Source organism: Nuphar pumila, chromosome 4, assembly GCF_984573655.1.
Source record: "Nuphar pumila chromosome 4, dmNupPumi1.hap1.1, whole genome shotgun sequence".
Classification (NCBI taxonomy): Eukaryota; Viridiplantae; Streptophyta; class Magnoliopsida; order Nymphaeales; family Nymphaeaceae; genus Nuphar; species Nuphar pumila.
The window spans coordinates 61,267,658-61,279,202 of NC_143252.1; the positions used below are offsets into that span (position 1 = coordinate 61,267,658).

Here is an 11,545-nt window from a genome sequence, read left to right on the forward strand (position 1 = left end):
TCATATATTTATCATGTATGACAGCATATCATATTATGTATCATCAAAACATAGTTTCTCAACATGGCCTGGGTCACGGCGTGACCAGGCCCCATTAGAGGAAAAGGGCCCTGGCCCTTCGGTGTTACCTTTTTTTTTGTTTTTATTTTTTTTTCTGGCTTCTTGAGTTTGGCGCATCAGGTCACTTGGGGTTTTGGGCACCTGGTTTAGTCCCGTTTTGGGGGATTGAGGCACCGACCCATGTGACTGGTCTGAACCAAGGGTTCAGACCAGATCTATGTCAGGCCATGTGGGTCCGGTCCTAGTGACCAGACCCCAACCCCTCTCGTTGTGTTTCAGCATTGACCACAAGGCAGCCGCCCAAGGGCGAGCTGCTGCTGTGGGTTGCTGTTTCTTTTTTGCTGCATTGCATGGAGGTTGGTCTGAACCGTGGGTTCAGACCCCTCCTTTCGCAGCAGCGTGGTCTGGTCCAGTGGACCAGACCTATGCCAGGTCCAACTCACACTCACCAATCTTGGCAACACAAATTATATTTGTTCTTTTTTTTTCTATTTAGTTTTCGGTTTTTGGGTAGTCGATTCAGGCAAACCCAGTCCGACGAAGGGTTTGGTCTGAACTGTGGGTTCAGACCAGAACCCTTATTAGTGCATGCAATCTGGTCCGGAGGACCAGACCAACACGCATATACCTCCTGTTCAGCGACCATCAGCATGGGATCGCCGGGTGCCACTTGCGCCTCGAGTCCATTGCCACCTTGGCACTAGTTTTTGCTGCTGTCACCACCGGTGACTTCGAGTCTGAATGTGGCTGTTGAATGCAGCCATACTACTTGCCTGGTCTGGCCTACATGACCAGACCCGCACACCTACCCATTTCCCGTATAGCAGCCTTAGGCTACCGAGTGCCATTGCACCCGGATCCCTTGCAGACTCAGTACCGTTAGCTTGCTGTCACCACCGGTGATCAACTGACTTTGTCAAGACCCTTGAGTGTAGCAAAAGGACAGTTTTGGTCTAGCCTGAATGGCCAGACCCGATCACTTTTTACCTCACATCTTTGCAATCATTGAAGGTCCCGAGTATGGGTTTTTGGTTGCAAACAATCGGCTAGCTGCGTGCACTGGAGCACGTGTGCATATACATGTGTAACATGTATATATATATATATATATATATATATATATATATATATAAGGTCCCGAGTATGGGTTTTTGGTTGTAAACAATCGGCTAGCTGCGTGCACTGGAGCACGTGTGCATATACATGTGTAACATGTATATATATATATATATATATATATATATATATATAGTCGAGTTGGGTGTTTCGGTGCGACCGAATGGACACGTGGCACACTTGTGTTTTGTCCAAGTGTTTCCGCAAATATTTTTACACTCCGAAATAAGTACGAGTTGCATAGTGTTTAATTTTTACGACAGTCCCGTCGGATGTCCCAAAATTCTTGCCGATAGGTCCGTAGTGGACTTCACACTGTCCTCAGTTTCCACTTTGGTTGACCAGTTGTGTCCGAAGGTAAGCACTGTTGCTAACCCCATATGTTTGGAGCCTAAGTGGTTTTGAGTCTCGAGCATTGTCAAATATTTCGTTTCGGGTCCGCAGGCGCGGCACCCAAACCATGAAAATGCTAATGTTATTCCCATAAGTTGGGAATATCCCAGATTCCCTCAGTAACATGTAAGTGTGTTGAATCAAGTATGATGGTCTTTTGTGTCGCAATTACGTTTTTTCTCCTGCAAGAGCGATGACCCACCTTGGAATGCGAATGTAATTCCCATACATATTGGAATGTCGTTAAATTCAATCTCAACACATAAGTACGCTGAATCATGAGTCTTCCCTACATGAATGATCTCATGTTATGTAAAGTGTCAACCTTAATGATTTAGTTCAACTACTTGAGTGATGAAATCGATGAAATTTTATATGTATGAAACTGTACACTCACATGCACATCATCTTGTCTCTTAGAAATGAAATTGTATAATGCCTCTGTTCCTTATGTTTGTGCAAATGATAGAAAGCATGTGGTATTTAATTACACTTTTCACGTAGCACATCCTGACACTCGTACTGAGTAGTGTGTACCTCGACTGGTACATTGCTTGAGGCATTGGTGAGTGCACAAGGTGCACTTACTTCATGAAATGAAAAGGCTGAAACTTAAATTTAAACACCATGGGGTATGAATGAATATGATTTGTATCTGGACTCAGTTGGAGTCTCTGGGCAAAGGCCCTTCTGTCGTGAGTGAACTCACGTGTGACTATACCCTAAATTAGAAAAGGTATAATATGGTGTTATGATCACTTTCACGAGCGATGTGCTCTTGTTAGCCGCGTGAAGCTAAGCACGTGGATGGGCAGACCAAGACCTCGTTTTGCGTACCCCACGGAGACCATGAGGCATAAAATCCTTGTTAAGAGGTATGACTAAACAATGAGCCTAAGAAAGATAAACCTACTTCACCCCATTCACAAAACGATTCACCTTGGAGAGGGTGGATGGTACAATCCTGAGTGACTTATCATTACTATGACACATGTTTTGACAGGAGCTGTAGCGCCCTTTGGCCTTCAGTCACTCAGAGTCAGGGAGGTCGAGGTTGCCTTCTTAGGACCTCACTACTGCAGTAGTATGGATTGCAATCCTTGCCTATGCAAGAGTTTCTCTCAACTGCATGCTGCTCGCATGAGGTTTACTCGGTCTGTAGCATCCCAGGTTACCACACTAGAATTTGAATAACAGACGTCAGGTGCATGTCTTACAAAATGCGAGGTTCCTTCGCGTACCCGAAGGAGTAACAAGAGGAACTTAAAGACTAACCAATCACAACTGACATATTTCAGTTGTTTCAGTTACTTTACTTGTTCAATAGTTGTTACAGTTCTGTTACTGCTCTTAGTTACTTGTCTTACAGTTACTTCAGTTCTGTTACCTGCTTCATTGGATTAGCACTTGTCACATACGCACTTACCTGACACATACACATACACTTGTTAGTTCTTGTTTCTGTTTCCTGTTTTTTCTCTTAGAAATGATATATATCGTGGTTGTTTCTTCACCACCTCGCAAGAGGATTGACCCCGTTTTATGGGGATGCAGGTGATGAATAGGTGCAATGTTGATGTGACAACACACGGTGGAGGCTTGGGGACCCACACTTAGCTGCAGATCTTGTCCCAGTTGGTTTTGGGTTTTGGTTGGGATACATTCCCTATTTTTGAGATTTTTGTACAATCACATTTTTGTAACTTTTAAATTGTCGGGTTGTATACCCCCTTGATACTTGTGGTTGTACCTTTATTTACGTTGTTAGTTACTTTTGTTGTACTTACTGGTGGCCGTCCCAACTTGCGACCTTGCCACCTTCTTTATACCTTGTTTCCGTTGTTTTCAGTAAAACCTTTCAAAAAAAAAATTCATAGAAAATCTAAGGTTTTTCCAAGGTCGGGGTTTGGGGCACCACAAAGCTTGGTATCAGAGTAGCATTTAAGTGTGGTCCAAGGCTTCATCATGCATCATCCATCGCATTATAAGTGTGATTAAACTTTATTTATTTCTTTGTTCCTTACTTCTTAGTTAGCATTGTGTGCTTGGTTCTGTGTGTGGGTTAGATGGCGACAAACCCAAGTTACGAGAAGATTTTGGAAACTCTCCAGAACTTGGTCTGATGCAAGGAGTCCTTGGGTGGAGCTGTGCAACACCTAGCTCGTAGTGTGCATATGTTGGCACCTCCTTGTGCTAGGTGTTTAGTGGATCACGCGGGACAAATTTGTCCCCGTGAATTGTCTGATTGCCCTTATTGCAGTCTTCGGGGGCATATCAAGGAAGAATGCCAGACGAAGCTGTGAGATGAGCTTTGGAAGAGCAATGCAGATGATATCGATGATGTGTCTTCGGTCACTGGACCCATGGTGGTTGAAGTGGATAGTCAGAATGGAGACAGGCATGGAGCGCCAGACTCTCCTCAGTATTATCCTAAATCGTATCCTTATGCGGTTTTATCGGAATACGTGCTGGAACCTCCTGTGCCGCCAGTACTGATGGAAGTCCAGGAGATATCTGATACGTCGTTGAGAACTCCTGCTTCTCCTCCTTGTATCAGGCCGCGACATTGTGGAAGTCGGAAGGACTACCGAGATTTTTACACTAGCAAGCCATGAGAATGCTATGTTATATTGTTAGAAGCACTAAGTCAGTGTTTCATTTCTGAGTTTTTGCTTAAGTTGTTATTAATGTTTTGGTTAACCCTGTCTGGATGAAGGGTGTTTTTGTAATGCATGCAATTTTCCTATTAATGCAATGAATTTCCTATATTTGAGTACTTGCCTAGTTGCTTATGTGTAATTTTGTTTATTTAGATGGTGTGGCATACACGATGTGACGATCTTATGGAGACACTCAACAACCTCACTGAGGTGGTTGGATGCCAAGCCGAGATGATGAGAAACATGGGCGAACACATACAACAGACAATCCAAGGTCAGGGAACTCCTGCCCAAGTTCCTGCCACAGTAGTTCCGTATAAGCAGTTTATGAGCATGAATCCTCCTTCATTTGACAGAAAGGCGACACCAGAGGCAGTGGAAGATTAGGTACGAGAGATAGAGCGGATCTTTTGTGTCCTACAGGTGGGCGACGATCGTAAGGTTGACTTCAGGATGTATCATCTCCGAAAGGATGCTGAAAGGTGGTGGGCTATCACCTGGGAGATCAAGTTCGACAACCAGCCGATCGAGTGGGAGCAGTTTATAGAGGCTTTCTATGTTGCATATTTCTCGGCTCATGAGAGGAGCAGGAAGATGCAGGAATCTCTTGACCTACAACAAGAAAGCTCGACACTAGCGGAGTACGTCACACGTTTCCATAGTCTGGAAAGATACTGCCCCAACTTGTATGCAACCGAGAAGGAACGAGCACTGAAGTTTGCTCGAGGTCTAAAGCCAGTTTTGCGAACAAAGGTGTATACGCGTGAACCTACGACAGTAGACGAGGCTCTGGAGACAACCTTACTTCTAGAGCACGATTGGACGAAATCCCATAAGGCACCAGCATCCCGAGGACAACAACAACAAGGCCAAAAGAGTTGGCCTAGAAAGTGTCAGTTTCAGAGAAATCAGGGTGGAAAGAAGTTCCATCCCCGTTCAAAGAAGAATAGAAACAACAACAACCAGCAGCAATACCAAAACTGACGACCCCAGAATTAGCAACAACAACGCCAGTATCACCGCGGCGGGTTGTCCAAAGTGCACCATCGATCATCCAGGACGACCCTGCCCACGTGATATAGGTGAATGTCTTTATTATGGCAAGATGGGCCACTATATCAAGGACTGCCGGAAGAAGCAAGCAGATGATCAGCGAAGAAACACACCCGGGACATCTCAGCAGGCGCAGCCGAGGCAGCCTCAATCGTATCAGCAACAACAACTGCATCAGCAGAAGTAGGGCAACCAGAAGGCCATTGCCGGACGTGCTTACGCGGCAACTGTGGAGCAAGTGACCAAGGGTGAATTGGTCCAAGGTACTATTTCAGTCGCAGGACATGCAACTTTTACGTTATTTGACTATGGTGCTTCACATTCTTTTATAGCTGCTAGATTTGCCAATACTTTACCTTTGACCGTAGAGTCCTTGAATTACCCGTTGGAGGTCCATATTCTGACAGGTGATCAATCCTTTTGTGATTCATATATTCCGAGCATCGAGGTGTCAGTGGCAGGGCAAAACCTGTCAGCGGACGTGATCCTGCTAGACATGACTGAGTTTGATGTCATTCTAGGCATGGATTGGCTTTTTGAGTATCATGCTCAAGTTTTCTGTCGAGAAGGCAAGGTTGTTCTTTTTTAGCCTGATCGTCTTGCCCTGGAGATCAAGCTTCCTCGACCCTTGCATGATAGCCGTATGATTTCTTCCTTCAAGGCCCAGAAGTATTTATGGAATGGGGGTACTGCATTTTTGGTCAGTATTACCCCAGTCGAACATGAGATGGTTTTGATCGATGACTTAGACGTGGTTCGAGAGTTTTCTGATGTGTTTCCAGAGGAATTGCCTGGTTTACCTCCAAAGCGAGAAATCGAATTTTTCATTGAGTTGTTGCTTGGAACTACTCCTATTTCCAAGGCACCTTACCGTATGGCTCCAGCAGAGCTTGAAGAATTGAAGTGGCAGTTGGAAGAACTTTTAGATCAGGGTTTCATTCGACCCAATGCTTCTCCGTGGAGAGCACCAGTGTTGTTCGTGAAGAAGAATGATGGATCTTTGAGGTTGTGCATCGACTACCGGTTGCTCAACCAAGCGACGATCAAGAAGAAATACCCATTATCTAGGATTGAAGATCTCTTCGATCAGTTGCAGAGAGCAAAAATTTTCTCAAAGATTGACCTCAGATCAGGTTACCATCAACTTCATATTAGAGAGGAAGACATTGCGAAGACTGCTTTTCGAACGAGGTATGGTTTATATGAGTTCGTGGTGATGCCTTTTGGCCTCACGAATGCACCAGCGACATTCATGGATTTGATGAACCAAATTTTTCATCCATTAGTGGATACGTTCATGATCGTGTTTATTGACGACATCTTGATCTACTCAGAGAGTCCTGAGCAGCATCAAGAACACTTGTGTATTGTTTTGAGTACACTTCGTGAGCATCGATTGTTTGCCAAGTTCTCCAAGTGCGAATTTTGGCTTGAGCGAGTTATGTTTCTTGGTCACGTGTTATCCAAGGACGTAGTGTCAGTCGATCCAGCAAAGGTTGAAGTAGTTTTAGGCTGGAAACAACCTCAGAATGTGTCAGAAATTCGCAGTTTTCTTAGGTTGGCAGGTTATTATCGACAATTCATCCAAGACTTTTCAAGGATTGCCTTACCGTTGATGAAGCTTTTGCGCAAAGGTATCAAGTTCGAGTGGGATAGCGCTTGTGAAGATAGTTTCCAGATCTTGAAGTCAAAGCTGACAACCTCGCCGGTGTTAGCTTTACTGTCAGGCAGAGGTGTTTTTGTGGTGTACACGGATGCCTCTGGTACCGGATTGGGTTGCGTGCTAATGCAGCATGGCAGGGTGATTGCTTATGCTTCTAGACAGTTGAAGGCTCATGAGAGGAATTACCCGACACACGATTTGGAGCTAGTAGCAGTTGTGTTTGCTCTGAAATCGTGGTGACATTATTTGTATGGAGAATCGTTTGAGGTCTTCTCAGACCACAAGAGTCTCAAATATCTGTTCTCTCAGAAAGAGTTGAACATGAAACAACGACGTTGGCTCGAATTCATCAAGGATTACGACTTTATATTGTCTTACCACCCTGGTAAGGAGAACGTAGTGGCGGATGCGCTTAGTCGCAAATCGAGTGGTGTTCTGTCTAGTCTCGTGTAGAGCCAGAAGCTGATTGAAGATTTTGTAGTTTGGAAGCCTTTTTCAGTTGGGGGCTGATCGATCAGATTGTCTGGTCTGGCCATTCGATCAAAGTTTTTGCCTAGAATCGTGGAGGCTCAGAAGCTTGATGACCAGTATGTAAGTTTCTAGCCTTGGTACAACAAGCAGATACCTCCTTTAGTGTGTCAGATTATGGCAGTGTTCGTATGAGAGATCGACTTTGGGTTCCGAGCGACCCTGAGCTAAAGAAAGAGATTCTTGATGAAGCACATATGTCGAGATATATGATTCATCTAGGCAGAATAAAGATGTTTAAGGATTTGCAACACAAATATTGGTGGAATGGTATGAAGCATGAGATAGCAACGTACGTTGCGAGATGCTTGACTTGTCAGCAGGTCAAGGTGGAACACCAGCGTCCCGGTGGTTCCATGCAGAGAATTAAAATTCCTCAATGAAAGTGGGAAGATGTTACGATGGATTTTGTGGTAGGTTTACCGCAGACGAGACGTAAGCATGATGCAATTTGGGTAGCGTGGACAGACTCACCAAGTCTGCCTATTTCTTACCTATCAGGATTAGTCAATCCCTCGAGAGTCTAGCTGACCTGTATGTCAGAGAGATTGTACGACTGCATGGTGTGCCAAGATCAATTATTTCTGATCGTGATCCCCGGTTTACATCGCGACTATAGGGCCAGTTGCAGTCTGCTTTGGGTACAAAGTTGAAGTTTAGTACAACTTTCACCCTCAGACGGATGGACAATCCGAATGGACGATTCAGACGCTAGAAGACATGTTGCGAGCTTACATGCTCGACTGAAAGGGTGAATGGGATTCACACCTATGTTTGGTTGAATTCACATACAATAACAGTTACCATGCTAGTATCAGGATGGCCCCGTACGAAGCATTGTATGGGAGACCTTGTCGATCACCGTCGTATTGGGACGATATCAGCGACAGATCAAGAGAATCGCTGATTGTTCTTCAACACTACACTCAGCAGGTGTAGAAGATCCAAGAACGTTTGAAGGCAACGCAAGATAGACAAAAAAGTTATGCCGATAAGAGACGACGCGAGTTATCATTTGAAGTTGGTGACATGGTTTTTGTCAGAGTTTCACCGACCAAGAGTGTGTTTCGTTTCGGTAAGAAAGGGAAGTTGAGTCCGAGATACGTTGGACCGTTCGAGATTTTGGCAAGGATCGGTGAAGTGGCATATTGTGTCAAGTTACCTCAACAATATGCCCACATTCACAATGTTTTTCATGTGTCGATGCTAAGGAAGTACATTCCTGACCCATCACACATCATTCGCTACGAAGATGTGGAAGTGCAGGAAGATCTGACTTTGACAGAACGACCTATCGAGATAATTGATCGACGAGATCAGGTTTTACGTACCAAGACTATTCCGCTAGTTAAGGTACATTGGCAGCACCATGACATCGAAGAATGCACATGGGAACCAGAAGCGAGCATGAAAGAGAAATCTCCGTGACTTTTTGTAACCTAATATGGGTGATTTCGCGGACGAAATCCTTTTTAAGGAGGGGAGGATATAAGGTCCATGATTTATTTTGAGGTAATATTACTCAAATTGTGTTGAGATCGAGAATTTTTAATGAAATTGGTAATTTTTGTATTTAAGCCTACATAGAGATACGAGTCAAATTGCATAATTTTACATAAAAAGGCAATTGAGGAAAATCTATAGTGAATTAACCTCTAAAATTTTTAGGGCAAGTTTATAATACTTATATTGTGATTGTCCCCAAATTTGAGGTCCGAACGACGAAAAAACCTCGTCAGTGCATGTGATTTACGACAGATCGCTTAGAAACTTAGCAAGGGCCTAAATGAGACCCATTTCGTCTGTAACGAAGATTTCTTTGCTTGGATAGCTTTGAAATGTTAATTACCTTGATAATATAAACTAAAAATAAATATACATGATGGAAAATATTTGAAATCCATTTAAAAATAAAATCGGTATAATTAATAATCGTTTCTTTTGTTGGTCAAGGTCGACCAAGGCCATGATCGTCCGTTCAGGATTGCCTTCACTACAACAGAGCAGTAGATTAGCGACGACCACCTTCCGTCGCTAATCCGTCGCTAACCATGTTAGCGACGGATTAGCGACAACGCGGCGACAGTATGCTTACGTCGCGAATATTTCGACGCTAACTGGCGACGGAATAATTCCGTCGCCAAGTCCGTCGCTAATTGCGACGGAATAACGAGCGCTATATTCCGTCGCCAATCCGCCGGTACTAAACGGCGACCACGGCGTGGCGACGGATTTAATTCCGTCGCTAAGCCGTCGCTAGATTAATATGAATAGCGACGGAATCATCCGTCGCTAATCCGTCGCAAAAACGAAAAAAAATCAAAAAAAATTTATTTAAAAATTAATTACGGAGAACTGTACAATTTATATTTCCTGTACAATTTATATTTCCTGTAAATAAAAAACAAACCACACAAAAAAATTCATATAACAAGTATCTATAATAATTAATCGTTCCACCTTAAAACTAAGAAGTTTAATTATTTACAATTCAACAATTACAATTAGGAAAAATAAAAAAAATAGAACTTCTTCAACACAGTCCTCTAATCATCGCCAAGATTTTGTGCGTCTTCTTGTTCATTGTCTTTATCTGTCCCTTCAGCTCCACTACCCTGATTATCGCTAGCAGCCTACACAAGAAAAGAGCAGTCAGTATTGATAAACAAAATATAATGAAATAAATTACACACTATATGTGATTCTATCATGTGCTCATGTGTGATCTAAGGCAATAAAAAAACTCTATATGTGATTCTATCATGCTCATATGTGTGCTAAGGCAGTCAAAAAATTGAATATGTGATTATAGCATGTTCATATGTGTTCTAAGGCATATAAAAAAACTCTATATGTGATTCTACCATGCTCAGATGTGCTTTAAGGCAGGCAAAAAACTATATATGTGATTCGATCATGCTCGTATGTGTGCTAAGGCAGTAAAAAAATTGAATATGTGAATATAGCATGCTCATATGTGCTCTAAGGCAGGCAAAGCCAAAAATTTTATATGTGATTCTATCATAAATGATATATAACATGTTCATATGTGTTCTAAGGCAGTTAAAAAACTCTATATGTTATTATAGCATGTTCATATGTGTGCTAAGGCAGTCAAAAAACAGAATATGTGATTATAATATGCTCATATGTGTTCTTAGGCAGTAAAAAAACTGAATATGTGATTATAGCATGCTTATGTGTTCTAATGCAATCAAAAAAACTTTATATGTGATTCTATCATGCTCATATGTGCTCTAAGACAGACAAAAAGTTAAATATATATATATGTGATTCTATCATGCTCATATGTGTGCTAAGGCAGTAAAAAAATTGAATATGTGATTATAGCATGTTCATATGTGTTCTAAGGCATCTAGAAAAACTCTATATGTGATTCTACCATGCTCAGATGTGCTTTAAGATAGTCAAAAAAACTATATATGTGATTATACCTGAGAGGGACCTGGAATCGAAGATCCCCTATCCTGAACAGCGGCCTTGATCTCATTTCGGAGAAAGGGGGCGACAGTATATTGGAAGTAGTTATTCAGTGATTCATTAATGATCTCGCGTACATCATCACCGGAAAGAATAGTCGGCTGCTTGGAGCTTATGTCGGCGCAAGAAGTTGGTGAGCCGTAACTGGAAGAACCAATAACTGGTGAAGTGTTCATATTACTCCCAAACCCGAACACGCGACCTTTTTTGGGTTCACCTGCTGCAGTCACCCATGCTGTAGGATCAAATGATGGATGCTGAGTAGCGTCTTCACCATATCGCTCTACCATTTGTTGCTCATATGCCTCCTACAAAATAATGTTTAAAGTATTCATTAATAATTAATGATAACATTATGATGACTTGCATATATATTGCAATGATTATTAATAGAATTAATACATACCGTTGTCGTTCTCGCCTTCTCTGATACGAAGACTCCCGTGGTCTTCCGTTTATGTGTTTCTACAAACACATCCTTATATGGTACACTGCCTCCTTTTTCTGCTTCCTGCGAAGTTAAATGACAAAAGATTTAGTACACAAATTTGCAACTATACTTATAAAATTA

The 11,545-nt window shown here is 42.5% G+C and overlaps 1 long non-coding RNA gene across 1 annotated transcript; it reads right to left on the reverse strand.

Annotated features, from left to right (window-relative positions):
- Nucleotides 1-9,910: 9,910 nt before the first annotated feature.
- Nucleotides 9,911-11,001, reverse strand: LOC149840244 (uncharacterized). The gene is made up of 2 exons (XR_016431539.1): nucleotides 10,929-11,001; nucleotides 9,911-10,106 (listed from the first exon to the last, which is right to left on the reverse strand). It is a non-coding gene; the product is annotated as an uncharacterized LOC149840244 (long non-coding RNA).
- Nucleotides 11,002-11,545: the final 544 nt, after the last annotated feature.